This window comes from Tyto alba, unplaced genomic scaffold (assembly GCF_018691265.1).
Source record: "Tyto alba isolate M040663 unplaced genomic scaffold, T.alba_DEE_v4.0 Super-Scaffold_11, whole genome shotgun sequence".
Taxonomy (NCBI): domain Eukaryota; kingdom Metazoa; phylum Chordata; class Aves; order Strigiformes; family Tytonidae; genus Tyto; species Tyto alba.
Window position 1 is genome coordinate 4,359,229 of NW_024881273.1, and position 19,631 is coordinate 4,378,859.

The 19,631-nt window shown below is 51.6% G+C and overlaps 1 long non-coding RNA gene across 1 annotated transcript; it reads right to left on the reverse strand.

Moving 5' to 3' along the window:
* Positions 1 to 14,600: 14,600 nt before the first annotated feature.
* LOC122152768 lies at positions 14,601 to 17,927 on the reverse strand. The gene is made up of 2 exons (XR_006164804.1): positions 17,741 to 17,927; positions 14,601 to 17,418 (listed from the first exon to the last, which is right to left on the reverse strand). It is a non-coding gene; the product is annotated as an uncharacterized LOC122152768 (long non-coding RNA).
* Between the last annotated feature and the right edge of the window lie 1,704 nt (positions 17,928 to 19,631).

Sequence of the window (19,631 nt, forward strand, 5' to 3'; positions counted from 1 at the left end):
GCCTATCCCTTACATGTGGTCCCCTTAATTAGTAATTAGGATAATGCAATATTGAAAAAGCAAGGCACAAATTTAATTAGTTGTGTTTTATTAGAGTAACTAAGGAGAAGGCCCCCCGGACTCCACTGGAAGAAAGAGATCAATACTGAACATCTATTTTCACTAGAAAACAATTGCAGCTGACGGCTGTCTGCAGAGCCCGGCATGGTGTGACGGAGCAGCTGCCCACCGCCCGCGATCCCGGCCCACCGAAGGGGAAGGGGAAGCACAGGGCCTGGTAAATAAGTGATCGATATCTCCAGAGAGTATCTGTGTATTCTCAGTTAACGTTACAGAGCAGCTAATAGGAGCTGACACATAGCTATAGGGAGATGGTTTCCATTGCTCAATTAACTAATTATCTTGTAAGCCGTTCTGACTCAAATGGGAAATAATGGCAGAAGAGCTCGGCTTTTGCATCTATTTTCCTTTTTGGCGTGTTGGGTTGGTCAGCTTTGCAAGCAAACCCCTTCCCACTGCCGCCCTCTCATCCCCAGGCTCGCCCGGTGTCACGGTGTCACCCCGCAGATCTGGGAGCAGCCGCCGTGCCGGTCCCCCCCCCCCCCCCCCCCCCCCGCAGAGGCTCACCCCACCCCTCTGCGGGGGCTGCAGGGGGGCTTGGCGGGCCTCGTGCTACGGAGGTGAAATAACACCTTTGTTTGCTCTGCAAACGCTTCTCACGGCGATGCCGTGAGAGATGCTTCCTCTTTGGCAGGGCTGGTGTGCACACACACTTGTTTTTATTTACATGCGTTCTTCTTACTATGAAAACCTCCCATCTGGGCACACATACACCAAGTTATATCAGTGCCAATGACTCAGTAAGTGCCATATCTTTGCATGACTTAATAAAGCTGCCAGACAGTTTCCAGTCTACCTTTTCCTACCTCAGCCTCTGTTCCATAATTGTTAGCTACCCTTCCTGCACTTCATCAAGTACTGAGAGCAGGGCCCTGCTGTGCTAGGAACTGTACAAGTACGTGGTAAGATAAAGGGACTGCATGCAGGCACTTGTAGCTCAGGTAGGAAGATAAAGGCTGGAAGAAAAGAATTATTCTTGTCTAGTTTAGTTGAGGGAGAAATAAAAAGGGTTGTTGAGGGTTGCGGAGAGCAGTGATGGCCACTGCTCTGAGGGCCCCAGGCCAGCGCGGTGGCCACGAGGGCTGCCAAGAGCTGGCAGCACAACGCCAAGCTGTGCAAAAAAATAAGTTAGACTCCAAACTATGTGGGCTTGAATGGAGGTCAGGCTTCAAAAAAAGAAAAAAAAGAAAAAAACATAAAATAAACAATGGCAAAGATAAAACGTGAACTCGCACCCATTTCTCAACCTGGATGCTTGAACCACCCCAGCTGATGCCGCCCCGGTTGGTGCCGGAGAGGGGATGCAGCGACACAAAGAGAGATGGGCTGTGAACCCAACCTCCCCATGGGCCTGTGGAAGCAGAGCTTTTCACGATATTTAATGCTCTCCGGTGCTATTTCGTATATAGAGATCAGTCAGGCTTTGATAAGATCATAACAGGAGGACAGGAGGAAATTGCAGTCTTGCCCAATGCTTGATCTTATGCTGCTGAACTTGCTGTATCTGGGACATTACAGTCCAGCCTTAATAGCATCATATTAAGCTGAGACAATGCAGCCCTGTGACCTTGCGATGCTTGATAGCCATATGTGCTATTTTAATGAAAAATTGGGACTTAAGTAAATGGCCGCCCATCAGCAGAGGGCTGTTAACGGGATCTCGCTCCAAATGAAGCCCGGGCCGGGGGGGAGGGCAAGGGAAGGGAATTGGGATGTAATAGCCATAATCATCCCTCAGTGAATGACCTTCCACCTCCTCTGATCATGGTCCATGATGCTCACGGAGAGGTAACCCCAAGAGAACCGCCACCCCCCCCAGGGCTGCTGGGCTCTGCCTTCGGCGTGCACCCGAATTTGGTGGTGGGCCTCAGTTTCCCCCCACCGGAGCCACACGAGCTGCTGCTGCCACATCACTTGGCTGCGTTAAGGACAAAACACAACTGGATTCCCAGCCGTTCTCCCTTTGCTCCACTCCCCCGTGCCGACACCCACGAGCAGGGACTCGGGGTAGACATCCCTTCCAGGCACATGCGCTGGTTTCCTCCCCCAACAAATTGAAGCTGTAAATATTGATAGCCTTCTCTTCCAGGGCTTTTTAATGCCCTCTGATACTTAGAAACTATTAAGCGCACCCATCATTACTAACCTGCGAAGTAAATGCGTCCTAATGGGCAGGCGAGCTACGCTGGCCCCAACAAATCATTTCTAATGAATAGCACCTGGCACATCCATCACCCTTAAATGCCAAAGCAAATCCATCTGCGTTAGCCGCTGAAAAGAGCCAGGCAGATCTCACCCTCCCTTTCTTCCCAAGGTAGGGGAGGGTTTGGCTTGTAACACGTAAGTGTGACTGTTTCCAATCTTTTCCCATTCCTGAAGTCAGGATCTTCAAGGCGTATTTCTCAATAGCCGGGCTGCTCCTGCACACAATGGCAAGAGGTCTCTGGCAGCAGCATGAAAGGTTTTAAATAGAAACCAGCGTTTCTCCCTCGCGCACACACAATGCTTCCCTGACCCTTTCCCGACCTCACCCTCAAATCTGGGGTTCACAGCCCCAGCCTTGAACCCGGCTCTGTTTTTTCATGTTTGGCCTCTCTATTTCCTGAGGTCAGGCAGCCCACCGCTCCATTAGCATGAAGCAACTCAGGGCTCATTTGCCAAAACTGACATCCTGGGAAAGTCCTGATGAATTTATGAATTAGAGGCTACAGATGCCAGTAAAAGAATTAAGGACTTATTTATTTATATGTATATATACATCTATTTTATTATTTGCAGGAAATCAGCTGGGATGCTTCTGTTTTCTTTTTCTGCAAAGAGCCATCAGCCTTGAACGCTGTGAAGGCTGTGTCAGCAGCAGTTTTCTTTTAAAGAGGAAAAAACACATTTTTAAAGGTCTGTTGTTTTTTTTTTTTTCAGTTGTTGGTTGGTTTTTTGTTTTGTTTTTTAAAGGAAGGGCCAGAGGAAGAAAGTTCAGCGAGCAGGAGGGTGAGGGAGCCAGCACGGCATCCCGGCGGGGTGAGGTGCTCTCACCTTGCAGAACATAGCGATTGCAACACCGAAGCAAAGAGGTAGAATTTATATCCCATAAATCACATGTCAAGTGCCTGCAAGGAGAGGTCATTAAACAGATGTATGAGGCAAGAGGCAAAGTCCATCCATTTCAGAAGACGCTCCCAGTGTCAGCAGCTCTCCAGAAGCCTCGAGAGGCAGGGATCCAACCAGCACAGCAGAAGCTTTCCTGATAGTCTTATTTATTTGATTGCATTTTCTTTGTTGGAATAACTTCTCGGGCTTTCCCCTGGCAGAGCTGCCCAATGCGGGGGATGCGGGATGGGAGAGCGGAGGGTAGCACATCAAACAGCTCAGGAGGCACGGAGGGATGGAGTGATGGATGGAGGCCGCCCTGTGATTAATAATCAAACCAAGAGCTTTTACTGGGAGTCATGTGGAAAATGTGGCTTTGGAAACATTTGTCTTCATCCCACAAACAACAAGTGGTGTTTCTCTCCCTTTCTTTGTTTCTCAACCCCCTTCCCTCCCTCCCTCTCCCTCTTTTGTTTTTTCTTGCCCAGATTCACTGATTAAAATCTTTTCCATCCTTTACCTGCTCCAAGTGGCTCCTGTTCTGGTTTGATTTATGCTTTGCTTATCTCAAGCTTCAGTGGAAAAATAATGACCAGATAATAAAGAGCACTAAGTAGCTTTTCAAATGACATGGTATCCACTGCACAGGACTGGGTTTTGCACGAACGGGGAGGGAAACGCTGCGACGGTCTTGGGTCAAAGAAGAGGGAGGATAACGGAGAGAAACTCCACTCCCACCGCAGCCGTGGCCCAGCAGCTCCTGGCTGGTTGAAAGCCGGGGGCTCCTTCCAGTGGGTGCCTCAGCCAGCCCCCCCAGGACGAGCCGAGGGTCAGGCAATTTCACTTGGCAAATTGATGTTGGGATTTTGGCTGGTATTGCAATGGCTGTTGGTCCTCCCGTGTACACACGGTCCAGGACACCAGTTTCTCTCGAGCAGACTCACCAGGATGCTCTTTCCCACCGCCTGGTTCATCTCCTGGACGAACCCTGTCAGTGAGAGGAGAACCTCAGCTCCATCGTTCGGCCAACCTGGGGTGCCAAAACCCCACTGGTTCCTGCGGCCTCTGGGTCTTGCTGCTCCCAACGCACCTGCAAGGGCTCCAGACCCATGGGGCTTCACCCACAGCAGTATAAATCAGACTTTTCTATAGGGTTGGGTCCTACAGGTCTCCCTGCCTTGTTCCTTGCTGTTTGCAAGGACACACAGCTCCACTGTTCCAGCTTTCCCCAGCCCCTGCACCAGTGTCATCTGGTTAAAGAATTGCCATTAATTTTAGGGTAGGAAGGACCCATTGTTTACGGTGCGATCAGGGAAAAGGGAATGTTTGTGTTGCCAATAAACTATTTTTAATTGTAATGTAGATCCAGTATGGCCAGCAAGGTAGCTGCTGTGCGGGAGCAGCAGGCTGGTTGCAGAGCAAGTGGGGTGGCAGGCTGCAGGGAGGAGCTCGGCGGGGACAAACGCTGTTCGTCGTCCCGCAGCGAAACCTCGAGCCGCCTGCCCGGCGCGAGCGAGCGCCGGGATTCACAGCCGTGCTCGCTCAGACCGGGAGCAGCGGTAGCCAGCTCTGTCCCTTCCAGTACACATTTCCAACAAATCATCCCCCAAAAACGCGCTGCTCGGCTCAGTTTAAAGCAGAGAAGGGATACGGGCCAGCGCGGGACTTGCAGTGTGAAATGATGGTAGAGGAGGGATAGCAGACGTCCCTTCTGGCTTTAAATAATCCTAAAAAATAGACGTCTCCGGATTGCCTCCTGGCTCCTTGCAAGGGGTAAGGGGTGCGTGTGTGAGTTTGTCGGGAAAGGGGAGGGATGCCTGTTTATTTACCCCTCTCCTCTGGCAGGGAGCCAGCAGCTTACACCTATGGCAGCACCGGAGCCCTCGCCGCCGAGCATACATTCCCCGCGCTGTATGCTCTATAAATACGTGTGCATGACAGATTTGGCACCGTGTATTCCTGTAAGTGATGTAATCTTTGGGAAGTTACTTAGCAACCATGGAAAATGTTTTGGAGGCTCTAATTTTTCAGTATGGTAAAATCGTATATTTATGCAGTGCAGCTAATCAGCTTGCTGGCAAGTCAGCGACGATGATCTCATTTTCTTCATCATTATTTTATGTGAATTGGGCTTTTAGCACTAAAGAGACCACAAAGATTTAATTCAAAAATGTGATTGCTTTATGTTTCCAGGGTATCATTAACATGGCATCTACGCAAATAACCATGGTAACAAACTGGTAATTAGTACATATATGGCACTTATTATTAATACAGAAACAGGACAAGTTCCAAATCAGCACAGATTACAGTACATTATTACCATAGTAATTACCTGCAGTAACACACACAAATTGAACTAAATGGCCAATTGAACTAGAGTGAATGGCTTTTTATTCCAGTCCCTAAATAATGTGCATTCTTGGCTGAGTAGTTCAAGGTAAATAAAACTGTTTTAAATTTATTGCCAACTTTTTTTTTTTTCCTTTGGTGGGGAAGGGCTGGGAATGGCAGGAGTCAAGAACTTTTTTTGCCATGCATACAGTATAATTATTGTACAGACTAAGCCATTCCTGACTTCCATAGAAAGACAAAGACGGTAAAAGTTATTAGTTTCTATTTTATTAGTGGGTTTATTTCTGTAATTTCAGCCATGAAGTAATGTTCAATGTATCTAAAAGAGTCAATGCCAAATAGCATAGGGTCCCCGTTCAGTCTTTTGGTTTCTGAAGGGGAGGGTTGAGAGCGAGAAAGAATATCTGCATTTGGAGGAGGGTAGAAAACTAAACATTTTCAAAATTATCACATTTATTAAAATAATGGAAAAACAGGGGTTTGGTCTAACCATTCCCCCATGGTTTGAGGTCTCAATATAAAAGTATTGAACCCACAAACCCCAAGTCAAACTCAAGAAGTCAAATGCACTGGCTGGACCTGGCAGTGCTGAGATTAAGCCAACCAGCAAAAAAAGACAAAAGCTCCAAATTGCTTCTTATTCTCCCCATTTTCTACATTATATGGGTGCTCTGACGCCTATCGCAGCCCAGGAAGAGCTGGAAAATATCTCTTTCAGGGGTGTTAAAGGATGCTGAAGCCCCAGGGCTTGGCTGAGCAGAGGCAGAGCGGGGTGAGCCGGGAGCGGTCCTGCCGGAGAGGTGCTGCCAGGCAGGAGCCCTTTAAAGGTGAGAGCCATCTCTCCATCCTAATTTTTCTCTTTGGAAATGGAAATAACATTTAGAGAGAAGCTTTCAAAAGAAAGCTCTGCCTGGCCTCTAAGCCTGCAATTTTTGCAGGCCTGGGAGCAAGCGCTGCGGCGGTGCCGCAGGAGTGCACAAGTGTGTGCAAGGCACGCTGCGCACGCTCACGGACAGCCAGTCCTGCAGGTGCACAGTTCAAGACCTCTTATTTTCTTTTTTTTTTTTTTTTCCAGCTTTGCCTCTTGAAACGATTCTCCGGGGTTCTTTGTATGATGATGACATTACCATTCACTTCTTATTTGGAAGGGCTTTCTTCCAGCTGACATTTTTTTCTCTCCAGAGCCCCCCTGAACAAGTTCTCAGAGTGCAGAAGTGGCCCCAGGCCCACCAAATGAGGTGCCTCCTGTCTCCCCAGCACCAGCGAAAAAGAACAGAATTAAAATTGCAGTTATTCACAGATTTTCTTCCCCCCTTCCTCCTCTTTCCTCTAGACAAGCATTAGTATTTCCACTCGCTGCCAGTAATTCAGACAATACCATTCCTCCAGCTGATGGTGTTGAGCAGCACTGGATTGTATGTTCCTGGTTTGTGATGGAGCCAGGCGGTACATGAGGGCTTCGGCAGCCGGCACAGCCATGGAGAGTACCCTACACATGGACCTGTATGAGGGAAAAAGTGGAGAACCTTCCCCACCAAAACCACTCTTTTATTATGCTCTTTACCTCTGCACTTCTGACAGGCACACTGGAGAATCATTGTTCCTTTATCAGATCCATCTCTCGTTGTATTTTACCTTCCTCAATTCAGAAGAAAATTATTATTTTAGCAGGCAAGCATTTAATTAAGTTTCACTGTATTTGCTTTGGCTCTCACAGCATGGAAAATCTCCTCCTTTTGACAACGATCCATTGAACGTGGGTTCCGATTAAGCCAAATTGCCTGTAACTCAGTTTTATGCAATCCCCCCCTCCACTCTCCATGCAGTTCCCTTCCTCCTTCCAAATCCCAAGCCCACCTAACGCCGCTGCAGTGCTCCCGGCCTGGCCTGCCATGCCAAAAGCGTACGTAACCCCTTTCAGCACCCAGCAGAAGCAGCAACACTTCTCATCCCGGCATCGTGCCGCCTGCCCACTCCTCCCCCCTGCACCCCACCGCCTGACTCACAAACTTGCCACTTCAAATTAACACCCATTAGGGCTTATTTCCATCACGCTCTTCCTACGCACCCACAGCAGAGCATTACCTGGTTTCAAAACAGGGTTGAAGCCTTGTTTTGATGCTGAGTTTATCCCAGTTTTGTTTCTTGGCCGGGGGGGGGGGGGGTTTGCTCTCATCGGAGCAGAATACATCATTTTGGAGGGTGGGAGCACAGCAGGGCTGCCTCTGAGGAGCAGCTCTGCTCTCAGCCTTGGATAATCCAGCAAGTCCACGGCACATCATTCCTAAGGGGTAAAAGACTCTTTTTCCTCTACATTGCCAACGGCCATGAGCAACTCATCTTTGTACAGTGATTGGGAGCTGCTATTGAGGACTGTTCCTCCTGTGATGGCCATTTTTTGCTTTCATTTTCTCAACAGCAATTAGGGGGGGCAAAAAACCCATGGTGGGCTTGGTATCCTCAGCTCTCAGCCCTCCTCCACAGGCGATCATCAGGAGCTGGGACCTTTCTCAGCCCGAGCACAGGCTCAGCTACCCCCAGAGAACCACAGCAGTCAGACCTGTCCTAAGGACAGCCTAGGAAATGCTGTCACCACCTCCCCCGGTGCCACAGCCATTGCCTCACTGCAGCCCCCTCCTGGTTCCGGGGGCCAGACCAGGCACCCCAGGACCCCCCCGGGCCCCAGGAGCTGAGGAGGGCTGTGCACAGGTCCACGCAGGACCGTGCAGCCAGCCCCTTGCATCAGCACCCAGCCCGTGTGCTAACTCCCACCAACCTGGGATGCAACATCCCACTTCGCCTTAAAAACCCCCGAAGGACAGAGCAGGGCTTTATTTTCTCTCTCTCCTCCTCTCTTCTTGTTACTGTTTTGTTTTGCAGCAGTTGCTGCTGTTGCCATGCTATCTCCTTTTGTTGCTATGGATTAATAGTGTTTTTTACTTATTTTTATGTATGTCCTGGGAACATGATTGCTTAATTTGCCCTGCAGGTTTGTAGGCCTGACAGGCATTTCCACATCGTCCCAGTGCTCACCTTATCTTAAGCCAGTTCTGGGCTGCTTGCAGGGTAAATACCTGCAGAAATGTTCACTCAGAGGCTTGGAACTGGTATTTGCCCCAGCAAGCGGCCAGGGTGTGAGCAGAGGGGACATACTGTTCCTACAACCTGTGCTGTGCGCTCTCTGATGTCATGGGCCTGTTTTTCATCTAGCCCAGAATAACAACTCAGAGGCCACCAGCGTAACGGTCTACCAAGCCTGGGCAGAAGGATGGGCTCCAGCTGTCCTCCACGGACCCCCAGAGCCCAGAGATGACACATCTGAGGGCTTGCATAAAATATGTTCCTTTATGTTATTATAACGGGCAGCAGGATTTTGCCTCCAGCTTTTTTTGTCCCTGGAAAATCCTGGCCATTAGAGAAGGGCCAGGAATCCCCGGGGAGCTGTGCCACCGGCAAGCCTTTTGTCTCCAGCACGTAACATGGTGATGGCAGCAAGGGTGTCGGAAAGAGAATAGGAACAAAGTGTTTTCCAGTGATTCTAGGAGGTTGGTTTGTATGCTGTGAAGCCAGAAGACTCAGCACAGGGAGGGCTGAGCCCCTGAGGCCGTTTGCTCGGGCCTCAGTTCGTTCACGTCCCACGAACCCCAAGGGCTGGTCCGTCACTGCCGACCGACCGACCGCGGCAGCGTTCACCGTTGCTGCTCTAAGTACCCCCGGCCACCCCCTTGCCACCAGCCAGTCCTAGAGGAGGACTGGCAAAAGGAAACCACCGCAAATTTGTGATTTCATCATGTTATACGGATGGGACAGCATGGAATGGGGATCAGGAGGGATCTGCTCTGGATCTGGCTCCACTGCGCACTTCTGCTGGGATAGTCTGCTTTATTATGTTAAGGCAAGCCTTTAATTGCCTTGCGTCTCCATCCTCCCCACATGAAATGGGGAAAACAATCCATCCTTTTGTCCCATTATTGAAATCTTCAGGGAAGTGACTTCGTCCTATTATTATTTTTGCATTTGGTTCACCACAGTGGCCACCAATCCCTAATGCGCTAATGAATATGGATGCAGGGATCGGTCTCTTCCCTTCTGTAATTAATCTTGCCTCCATCCTACTGGGTCATCTAATGAGCAATACTCAGACAAATATTCCCCCGGAGTCATGAGCCTCAGCGATTCCTCGGTTGCACACATCAAAGGGGGGCTGGTGACATCATGGAGATCACAGAAAACATCAAGTCTGTCTGTCTGAGGGGGAAAAAATAGCTTCTCGCAGATCCACAGCTGGTGGGGCTTTTAATTACACAAGGGCCAAGGAACATTCCAACCATAACATCCTGCAGCCTTTCCGCCACCAGACAACGCGTCTTTTATTAGTGTAGGAATGTATCTTTAATAAACTGGAGGTTTTTAACTTGTCAGAGGGTGCCGGGGACTGGACCCACTGTGGTCTATTTTGGCCTGGCTGTTGTATCAGCAGCAGGGCAGGTCGTCCCCCCCCTGCCCTGGTCCACTGTGATGCTTGCTGCTCTCCCTGCACCCTCCGGTCCCAGGCACCCCACGCTCCTACAAGGGGGTGACTCGCTGGACCCTCCACGGGCATCTCACAGCATCTTCCTTGAGATCCCACCCAAATCCACCCATGCCCCCGCGAGCAGAGGGGCTGACAGCACATCAGAGCTGTGAGTGAGGTTAAAGTCATTACGACAAAGGGGCGAGCCCATTCTGCAGCCTTAGTGATCTCTGCCGTCGTCAGCGCTGGGGTTTAGGGGGGTGTTCCTTGTAAATAAATTTGGTTTTCTCCAATTCCAAAACTACTGTAGCCATCTTCCTCACCTCTGTGTGTGTATATATATGAATAATGTATGATCCCGTGTAATTCAGCAGAGTTTGGGCCTTTATTTGAGGTTTTCCTTCACCCTGCTTAAGGCAGCACCCGAGGGAAGGTGAGGCTGAGCAGTTGCTCCACCAAGTAACAAATCTCCCATATTGTTCCCTCTCCTTTATTTTTCCTGAGCGGGCAGTAGCAAGGCAGCCTGAAAAAAGCGTGCTGTGTTTCCGAGGCGTGCAACCCTGCAAATGGCTGTTTGCTTTAATCAATCCTGGAGGAGCCCGTGGGGCCGGGAGAGGTGCGACACCAGAGATTTGTTCTATTGATTAACCCAGCGCCGGGGATGTGAGGAATCAGACATGGGGAGTGGATAAAAGCCTGGGAGGTGAACAGGGCTATTGTCAGGTTTGGTTTGCAGGTTATTTGGTTTGGGGGATTTTATTTTTATTTTCCTACCTGCGGGGCTGAGAGAAAGCAGAGTAACTTTTCTAATATTCCTCCCTGTTTCAACTTCCCTGGGTAACACCACACGCCAGAGAGACACCCCCCGCCCCCTCCACTTGCCAGCCTAAAGTAAGATTTCACATTATTGCATCTGACAGCTCTTATTCCTCAGGCACTTTCTTTTTCCTTCCTCAAAGGAGAGAAAAAAATATCAAAGGTTTCAAAACCTGAGCACTTTCTGAGACCGCAAAATGCAGCCCCGTGTCGGGAGGGATGCTCTGAGCCGGCAAGCAGGAGGGAGGGTGGATGTGATCCTGCACAGCTTGGGAAGAGTTACATTTGTTTGACACTGCATTTGCCTTGGGCCTTTGGAAGATGTTTGTAGTTTTCAATTAATCTCATTAGTTTGGAAGTAGATGGAGGGGTGGGAAGGCAGGGAGGAGAGGCGGGAAATAAAAATAATTTCACGGGGAATTCTCTTTAATGACTTTTTAAAAACGTGTAATTGAAATCGGTGCTGGTGAAAAATGTTTTAATAGTGCTGAAGCTGGCTGAGGGAAAGCAGCAAGAAAAACCCTTGTATGAGGGATCTGCTGGGACAGGGCTGGGCCGGGGGGGCACAGGGCTGCCGGGGGGGCTGGCATGGGGACAGCAGCAGGATCGGGACCCACGGCCAGGTCCCCCAGGCCTGGGCTCCACCGGTGAGTCACCCCAGCTGCTGCAAAGCCCTGGGAGAGCCCTACTTGCTATCATCGAGTGAGCTTTTAATTTCCTTTTGCTGCTCTCCTGAGGTTGAATTTGCAAGCCTGGAAATAGTGATTTCTGCAGCTTGCCTCTGCCTCGCTTGCCGAGGAGCTGCCAGACCCCCGCGGGTGCAGGCGGCCACTATTCACCCGCTGTGGTGACACTGGGATGACGCGGGAGGTGGCTTGGGGTGAGGACAGGGCACGGACTGGCAGGGCTCCAGCCCCTCCATCCCTGGAGGGATGGCCAGAGGAGGGATGGAGCCTGCCCGTGCACTCAGGGCATGAAAACCTCCCTGCCTCATGGTAACCACCCCCAGCATCGCCCCTGCCCACGGGAGGGGAGCCCAGCACGCTTCGGGGGACACGGGACACACCGAGCATCCATCCAAATTCACTGCATCCCAATTAACCACACATTCAACAGAGAGGGAGAACTGTTTGGTGAGAGAGGTATCTCCTGCTCGGGTTTCGGGGACGATCCTGTAGCAGAGACCCCCACCTGCCCCCCCCCCCCCCACACCCAGCGCTGCCCCGAGCCCCACGCCGACCCAGCACAGCCATCTCACCACAGCCTCCCCGGCAGAGGTGTGCCCTCCTCTCCAGCCTCCAGGCTGAGCACTTAATTGATCGGATTATCCCTTATTTACTAATTAGCAGCCTTGTGCTCAGACGGCGGGAGCGGGGGCCAGCAGCGCTTTCCCTTTATACCCAAGCAGTTGGTGTTTGACGGCGGCAGAGGCTCCGTCAGCAATTTACTGTGATTCATTTCTGCCGTGTAAAACTGAAACTTGGCACGGCGCTTTCCCAGGAGCAAAGCGACGCCGCCGGGAAGAGGCAATGCCAGACTCTGCCCACCTTTTAACTTGTCTTATTTTTCCTTATTCCACACCAGGGTTTGGTTTGCTGTGTTTAACGAGCTCTGTAATTGCTGTCAGAGAGAAAGTCTGCTGCTCCATGTAGGTAGCACTAATAGAGAAGAGATAACTCAATGCAGGGGACATGACACTGACACCCAGAAGACTTGGCTTTTGTCCCAAAATCATTGCCCGCTGTAAAGACACATCCTCTTGTCCATCAACCACCTCTCTCCATCCGCCCCATGCCGCGGTCCACACTGCAGTGTCTCACTGTGGGTGTTCATCCACCCTGCCCCAGATCAATACTCACTGGCTAATGCCACCAGCAGTCAAGCAAATTAATTTGTGTCCACATGCCTGGGGAGAGGCAGACTACAGGATTAGGCCCACTGTGTCACCAGATGATACTTTTATTCCCCCCTAACTCTTAATTAGTGAGAATGTGGGGACTTGGGGAAAAAAAAAAAAAAATCACCTAGCACCATAATATCTTCTCTTTCCTCCCCTTGTTGGCCATTCTACTCCTGCCACCCAACCAACCACCTCCGTTGAAGGACAGAAAAGAGCAAACTATGACAGAAATATCCATCCATCCTTCGCAGCAGAACCTGTGAGGTCGGCGAGAGTGGCCCAAGAGTGTAAGATGCTAAAACGATGATAAAACAACAGTCAAAGAAAAAGGCTAAGGGGTGTGTTGCCAGACTGAATAAATCAGATAGCTGGGGAGGAAGGACACTTAAATCCACTGATGATCCATTAGCAGGCTCTGTGAGGAGATGTGAATCTAGCTTCTGAGCCAGAGAGCACAACTTTTGACTTAATAGCAGCCAAAACCTTGCATGTGTTACTTAGAGGTTTCCCGGGGCCACACACACTCCAACACCTTTCCTTACCAGAAGCCAGTTACACAAAAGGGAAGTTTGCTGTAGGAGAACATCTCGAAATACACGTCCATGGGTCCAGGTCGCTCTGTTCCGGGGCTGTCAAGCGTGGAGGGTGTGGGGCAGGGATGCCGGGGCTGTGGGATGCACGTGGGGCCCAGGGTGGGGGACAGGCTGCTGCCGGGTGGCTTCATCCCGGCGGTCAGACACCGCGACACGGCCCCGGAGCTGCCGGCTCCCGGCTGACCGGGGGGCAATGCCGGGGCAGGGGGGTACAGCGGGGCAGGTCCTCCCCCCACCACTGCGTTTGCTCTCCTGCCAATGGATCGGTTGTGCTCGGAGGGCTCTGGGCTGTATGTAGGTCAGGCACATCGCCGGCTCCGGCACCGCCATGAGGTTATTAAGATGAACAAGAATCTCCCCTTCTCTCTCCATTCAACCCCCTCGATGCCCAGCCCTTGGCGGAGGGCAGCCTTGGCTCTCCTCCAACAGAAGAAGAGCATTTCTTTGAGGCTTTGGGCTCATCTGAGCAAAGCCAGCATGTGTGAAGCTCCTGGACCAGTACGGACGCTGTGCCCTGTACATCCCCTTGAGCAATGAGCTCCCTGTTTGTCTGTGCGTGAGGAGAGCTCTGTGCTGGGCGGGGAACGGGCAACATGACCCAATTCATGGTTTTCTGTCAATAAGGTTGGCACTGCTCCCTCTCAGCTTTGTGAAACGGATGGGGCTGAATCAGCTCCCAGAGAAGGGGGGATTTTTCTGCCAGGGCCCACTGCAGCCCCCCCCCCAGGCAGGCTGGGCAGCCCCAGGGAGGAGGGAGCTGGATGTCCCACACGTGGTTGCTCTCCTGCTGGGGCAGGAGAAGATAAGAGACATCCTAACCTTCAACCTTGGGAGCCTCTGGTTTTGGCCACCCAGCTTTGATTCCCCCTAGAATCCTTTATCATTCAAAGAGGAAAACCAAATCCTCTGGGAGCTTGGGCTCCTCCCAGGCTCGGTAGCTGGAGGGAGGGGGAGGCATGGTAGGAGCGAGAGAGCAAGCAGAGAAGAAACTTTCTCAAATAAAAAATATTCAGTGGTTTAGAACAAACTTTGCACTAGCTGAAGATTTGACCTTGTGTTCTCTCCTAAGAACAAACAAGAGAAGAACGAGGATCATATTATTTTGCTTGAAATTTGGAGTGGATCAAACCCCTGCTGTTCCGAGCTCCTGCAATGAATGGCTATAAACAACATGCATTTCCGGAGAATGAATTAAACAGCAAGCCTGAGTACTGACTGTATTTTAAGAGATGTTTATTTGTCCTCATTGCTTCTCTATAAAGGGTTGCACAAGGACTTACTAAATTTTAACCCCGCATTGTTCTTGGGTAAACACAGCCCTCCATCCAACGTGAGAAGAGCTCACAGCCCAAATAAGCACACGTTAGCTCCTGCTCTCCAGAGCACGCAGCCTCCCAGCAGCTCCCGAGGCAGCCCTGGCCATCAGCACTGCACGCAGACCCCAGGGCAGCCAGATCATTCCCGATTGCCCGCAGACCTCTGACAGTTTTCTGCACTTCTCTGCCAAAAAGTTTTTCGCAAGGAGGTGAGGAACCACCTTGACCTGCAGAAATGTAGCCGAGCCGGTAACTTGCATCTCAGCTCCTCTCCTTTTTTTACATTATGGAAAGGCAAAGGGTGAGAAACCATGAATGCTGGCCAAATAGCTGAGCTATTCCCCACCAAGTCAAGTCCAGGGGACAGCCTTGTCCGGGGGTCCTCCCGCCCCAGCTCCCACCACATTGTGGAACAAGTGCTGCGGTGGGTGCGTGGGTCCTGGTCCATCTCTCGCGTGCCCTTCCCGCAGGAGAAGATGATGGAGGGAGTGAAGTACTGAGAGCTGCCTCCTCCCGAATTTGCACTCTGTCACACCCAGGATCACTGGTGAACACACAGAAAAGGCTAAGGGGGATTAATACCACCGCATACTCTCTGTCTTCTTTGATTTCCAGTGTCTAAACAGCTGCACTTTTGGACCATCTGCTGGCATCCAGTGGGGTGGGGAGTTAGGTCTGCACAGTCATTGGCATTCAAGCAGGAGGAGCAGCCTGGAGTGCAGTATTTCTGGGGGGAAAAAATGGTTTTGCTGCTCGCGACAGAAAGACTAACTAAAAGCATGAAAAGCAAACCCCAGTGCCTCGGCATGGAAGCCAGGCCAGCTCTCCCTGCCTCACCAGGAGTCCCTGAGAAGTCCCTACCCCGCTGCTTTTCAGGGTGCTTTGGGGCATTTCCCCCACTTTGGGGACATAGCCACATGAGATGAGATGCTGAACGTGATTCTCCAAAAAAAAAAGAAGGATCTGTGCCTTGTAGAAACATTTCTGAACTCATGTTTGTTCCCTCTCCTGGGTCTGGGCAGAATGTCAAAGCCTGCTCTGAGCTGGAAATATTTTAAGACTAGCACTCACTGGAGACTGAAACAATGGCAATTCTTCAGCTACCGAGGCTTTTATAAAAGGGCTTTTGACATAGAGGCTGCTTAGGCTTGGGGGTTTTTTGTAGTTGGTTTTTCTCCCAGAAAATACTGTGCTCGTGTCCACGTGCATGTTTGTGCGCACACTTTTGCGTGTGCAAAATAACCTCTTGGCTTTCAGCTGGGCCGTTCGTGTGAAGGCCCACGAGGATGCCCGCGGCCCTGCTAAAATGCAGCCAAGCTCCGGCGAGGAGGGAGGCAGCGCCGCTCACACGGGATGCCATGCAGCGATGCAGGAAGAAGACATTTTAGAGTAAATGTCAGCTTTTGCGTTTCTGGGTTTGGGGCTTTTTTTAAACATGTGGGTGGGACTTTTAATGCCCACATGAATCTGAGACAGTTTCAGTCTCCAGGGCTTATCCAGAAGATTCACACAAACACTATGGAAAGTGTCTCTTTGCTTAGGAGAATGAAATTTGACACTGCAGAGATTTTAACCCGGTATTCCAGCAAGGAGCCTCAGTGGTTAGTGTGTCATATCTGATAAAGGCTAATCAGCCCTCCTTCAGGCACCATTCAATTCTTATTTCCATCTGCCTCCCGTGCATATTGCGTTATCTATGATATGTACTCACATGCAGGCAAACCGGTGCAAACTCTGCTCAGCTCTGCTCTTCCCTTGACACAAAACCGAAAGGCAATGAGAAGTGTGAAGAAGTACACGATGGACCCCACAAACAGAGCCCTTGCAAACAGCCCGGGCGGGTCTTCAGCATTACCTGGAAACCAGCAGCGTCCAGCACCAGTTTGCGCTGGTGTGGGGACGGGACCCCAATGGGGAGGGGGATTCCTGCCCAGCTGCTGGCCCCAGTGCCTGCCCCGCTCGCGCCGTCCCACCGAGCCTCCTCTCCTTGCTAGGTGTCTGAAGCCTCCTCAACAATTATCCCTGTTGCTGTTTGTTCAGGCGATGTGGATTTAGCTCTCCAGCCTCACGTGTAGTGTGTGTATAGGGAAAGATAGATTGCCGCTACTTTCCAGTATAAATCACATTCCTTACAACACTCCAAAGTAGCATTTTCAACCTCAGGGTGCTAATAGGATCCAGCAGGAGAAAGAAATGTCAGCTAAGTAGCAGGCGCTGTTTGGAGAGTGCAATGGAGCTGATCCGCAGCCCCGGGGCAAAAGGAGCAATCCCAGGGCAAAGGTTAAAGAGTTCAGGAGCACTTCAGCCTCCTTAATTGCAACAGGCCTCTTACACAGCGCAAGATGGATGACTCCAGCCGGGCAAGGGGGGCAGAGCGGGGCCAGCAGCATCACCAGGCGCAGGCACGCAGGCGGCCGGGGGGACCGCGGCGGAGGGGACCGTGATGGAAAGCACCACGGCAGCTCCTCACCCCTCTCTTCTCCCCAGGGTGCTGCTGGATGGCAAGGTGGCTCATGTCACACCGGGATCCCCGGCCGTCGGCTCTGTCCCCTCCGCTGGGACCCTCGTCCCCAGCTTCGGCTGATAAATGGGGAATTTACATCGGGGCGGGTTGGTGCCGTGGGGGTTTTGTTGCAGGAGCTCAGCACAGCACTCACCCAGGCAGATAAATAGCTGGTAGCGAGAACTCCAGCTGCCAAGGAAATGTTTCTTGCTCCCCTGAAAATCATAAGGAACATTTTAAGGGGAAAGAGGGAGAATTGGTTAGTGTTGCTGTTCTTGTCATTTTTACAGGATTTATTTTCTGATTTCCTTTTATTTTGAATCTTCAGAAGCTGAGCATGTTTTGCATCAGCCCCAAGGTGCTTCTGCTGGGAAGGTGCCTCAGATAGTATTTTCAGTAGAGTTTTGACTTGTTTTCTGACACACATCTGATAAATGTCATCAAAAGCTAATGTTTTGCATGGAAAAGGTCTTCTGCATTATTTTTCTTATCTAAAGAAAAAAAAATTAGAATAAAAATATTTCATTCATTTCTCACCAGTGAGGCTTATGCTGTTTCCCTGGTGATAAAAGCACAAGGCTGGCTCTTGAGACATACGCATTTAATTCCCAGCTCCACCACACACCCCCGCGATGACCTTGAACAAGCCACTTAGGCTCTGATCCGCAGGGGATGAGATTTTTCTGTTAAAGCTCCCGTTTGGCCTCTTCGGTTGGGATAACGTCTGCAAAAAAAAAAACGTTCCTTTCACACAGGCACCCTGTTCCCCACCCCGTCGCCCACCCATCCCACGGGACCCCGCTGGAGGGGCTGCCCTGCGTGGGTGCTCCTTCCCTGCGCCCCGAAGCCCACCTGGGTGGGTCGAGGATGCCCTCTCGTGGGAAGAGCCAGGCTCAGCCGCCCTCCCAGCGCCCCGCGGGGACGTGGGCAGCCCCACGGGTGGCCACAGGTACCCCTGGCCCCGCGCTCCCCCTGCCCCAGGCTGGTGCGGATACCCTCAGCACCCCCCCGCCCTCCAAGCCCGCTGAAATGTCCCCCATCCTCCCCAGGATGCAGCCCTGCTGTTGGGGCATCACCAAAACCTTTCCAGGGCAAAGCGTTCAGCACCTTTTATTGAGGAGAGGGGAGAGGAGGGCGTCCTGCCTACCTGTAAGAGCAAGGACGGGGGTAGCCCTGCTCCCAGTCCCCCGCACGAGGGTCCCACAGCCCCCACCCCAGCCCTGGGGGGCTCAGGAGAGGAGCAGAGCGGCGAGGATGCAGGGCAGCAGGATGCAGCCGCCAGTGAAGGCGGAGGGGGGCCGGGGGGCTCTGGGGGAGCCGTTGCAGAGGTCTGTGTCGCAGCAGTGGATGCGGACCCCCGGCAGCTCCTGCTGCTGGCAGTGACGGGAGGTGGCACAGCCGCTGGTCAGCAGGATGCCCAGGACCACTGCAAGGCAAGCACAGCGCAGGACGTCAGGGACAGGGGGACAACGGTGACAGCCGGGGTGGGGGTGATGCTCTGCCAGCCTGCCACCAGGGCCAGGCCCAGTTTGAAGGCTCTGAGGTTTGCTTTGGGGTGCGAGCATCACCGGTTTGATCAGGCACCCCCCGTGAGCCCAGCCCACCCCCCCGGGCAGACTCACCGCTCTCTGTTTTAATGCAGAACCGGTGTTTGAAGCCCTGGTGGGAGTGGGAGCAGGTGATCACCTCTGGGTTAGAGCACCCCATGTCCACGTTTTTGGTGCCAACGATGATGTTGCAGCCATAACACTGGAGTCCGGACGCTAAACAAGAACCAGATGGAACAAAAGTGGATTTTTCCAGGGGAAAAAACACTTCAACTCCTTCCTAGCTGCTCTCTAACAACGGCTTTGCAGCGCTCTCTGCCTCGCCAAGTCGCATTAAGCACTGAGCCAGAGCCCGAAGCTGTCTGCAGCTTGTTTACCCAGTGGGCCCCAAAAATATAAAAGTATCTCCCGCTAGAGGTCAGTGCAAAATCAGAGATTAGCTGGGGATTTGCACTGGTATCAAATAATGGGAACAAGGGAGCTTTGAAACAGGGTTCGTAAAGAGTAGGTGAAACCTCCCAACCACAGACACCACCGAGCCAGGGCTCCATCGCGCTCGGAAACAGCTTTTGCCTGTTTCACCAAATTCCTCCAGTTTCAGCTGCGCCTGTGTCGGAGGCATTCACACCGGAGGGATGGGTTCATCGACGTGGTTTGGTTTTCTCCGGGAATGCGGTCCTGCTTTTATCACAGGATCTATCAGGGAGGCAAAACAACTCAGAAACAGAAGGGAAATCCTCTTTCAGAGCAACTGCAAGGCAGCATGGCTGTGACCCCGGGACTGTGGCGTTGGTGAGTGTCCCCAGAGCTTTGCACGCTTGCACTGGTGGCAGCTCAGTCCTTCTCTGCAGGCTCAGCAACTGTCTGAGAACTGCTTGCCC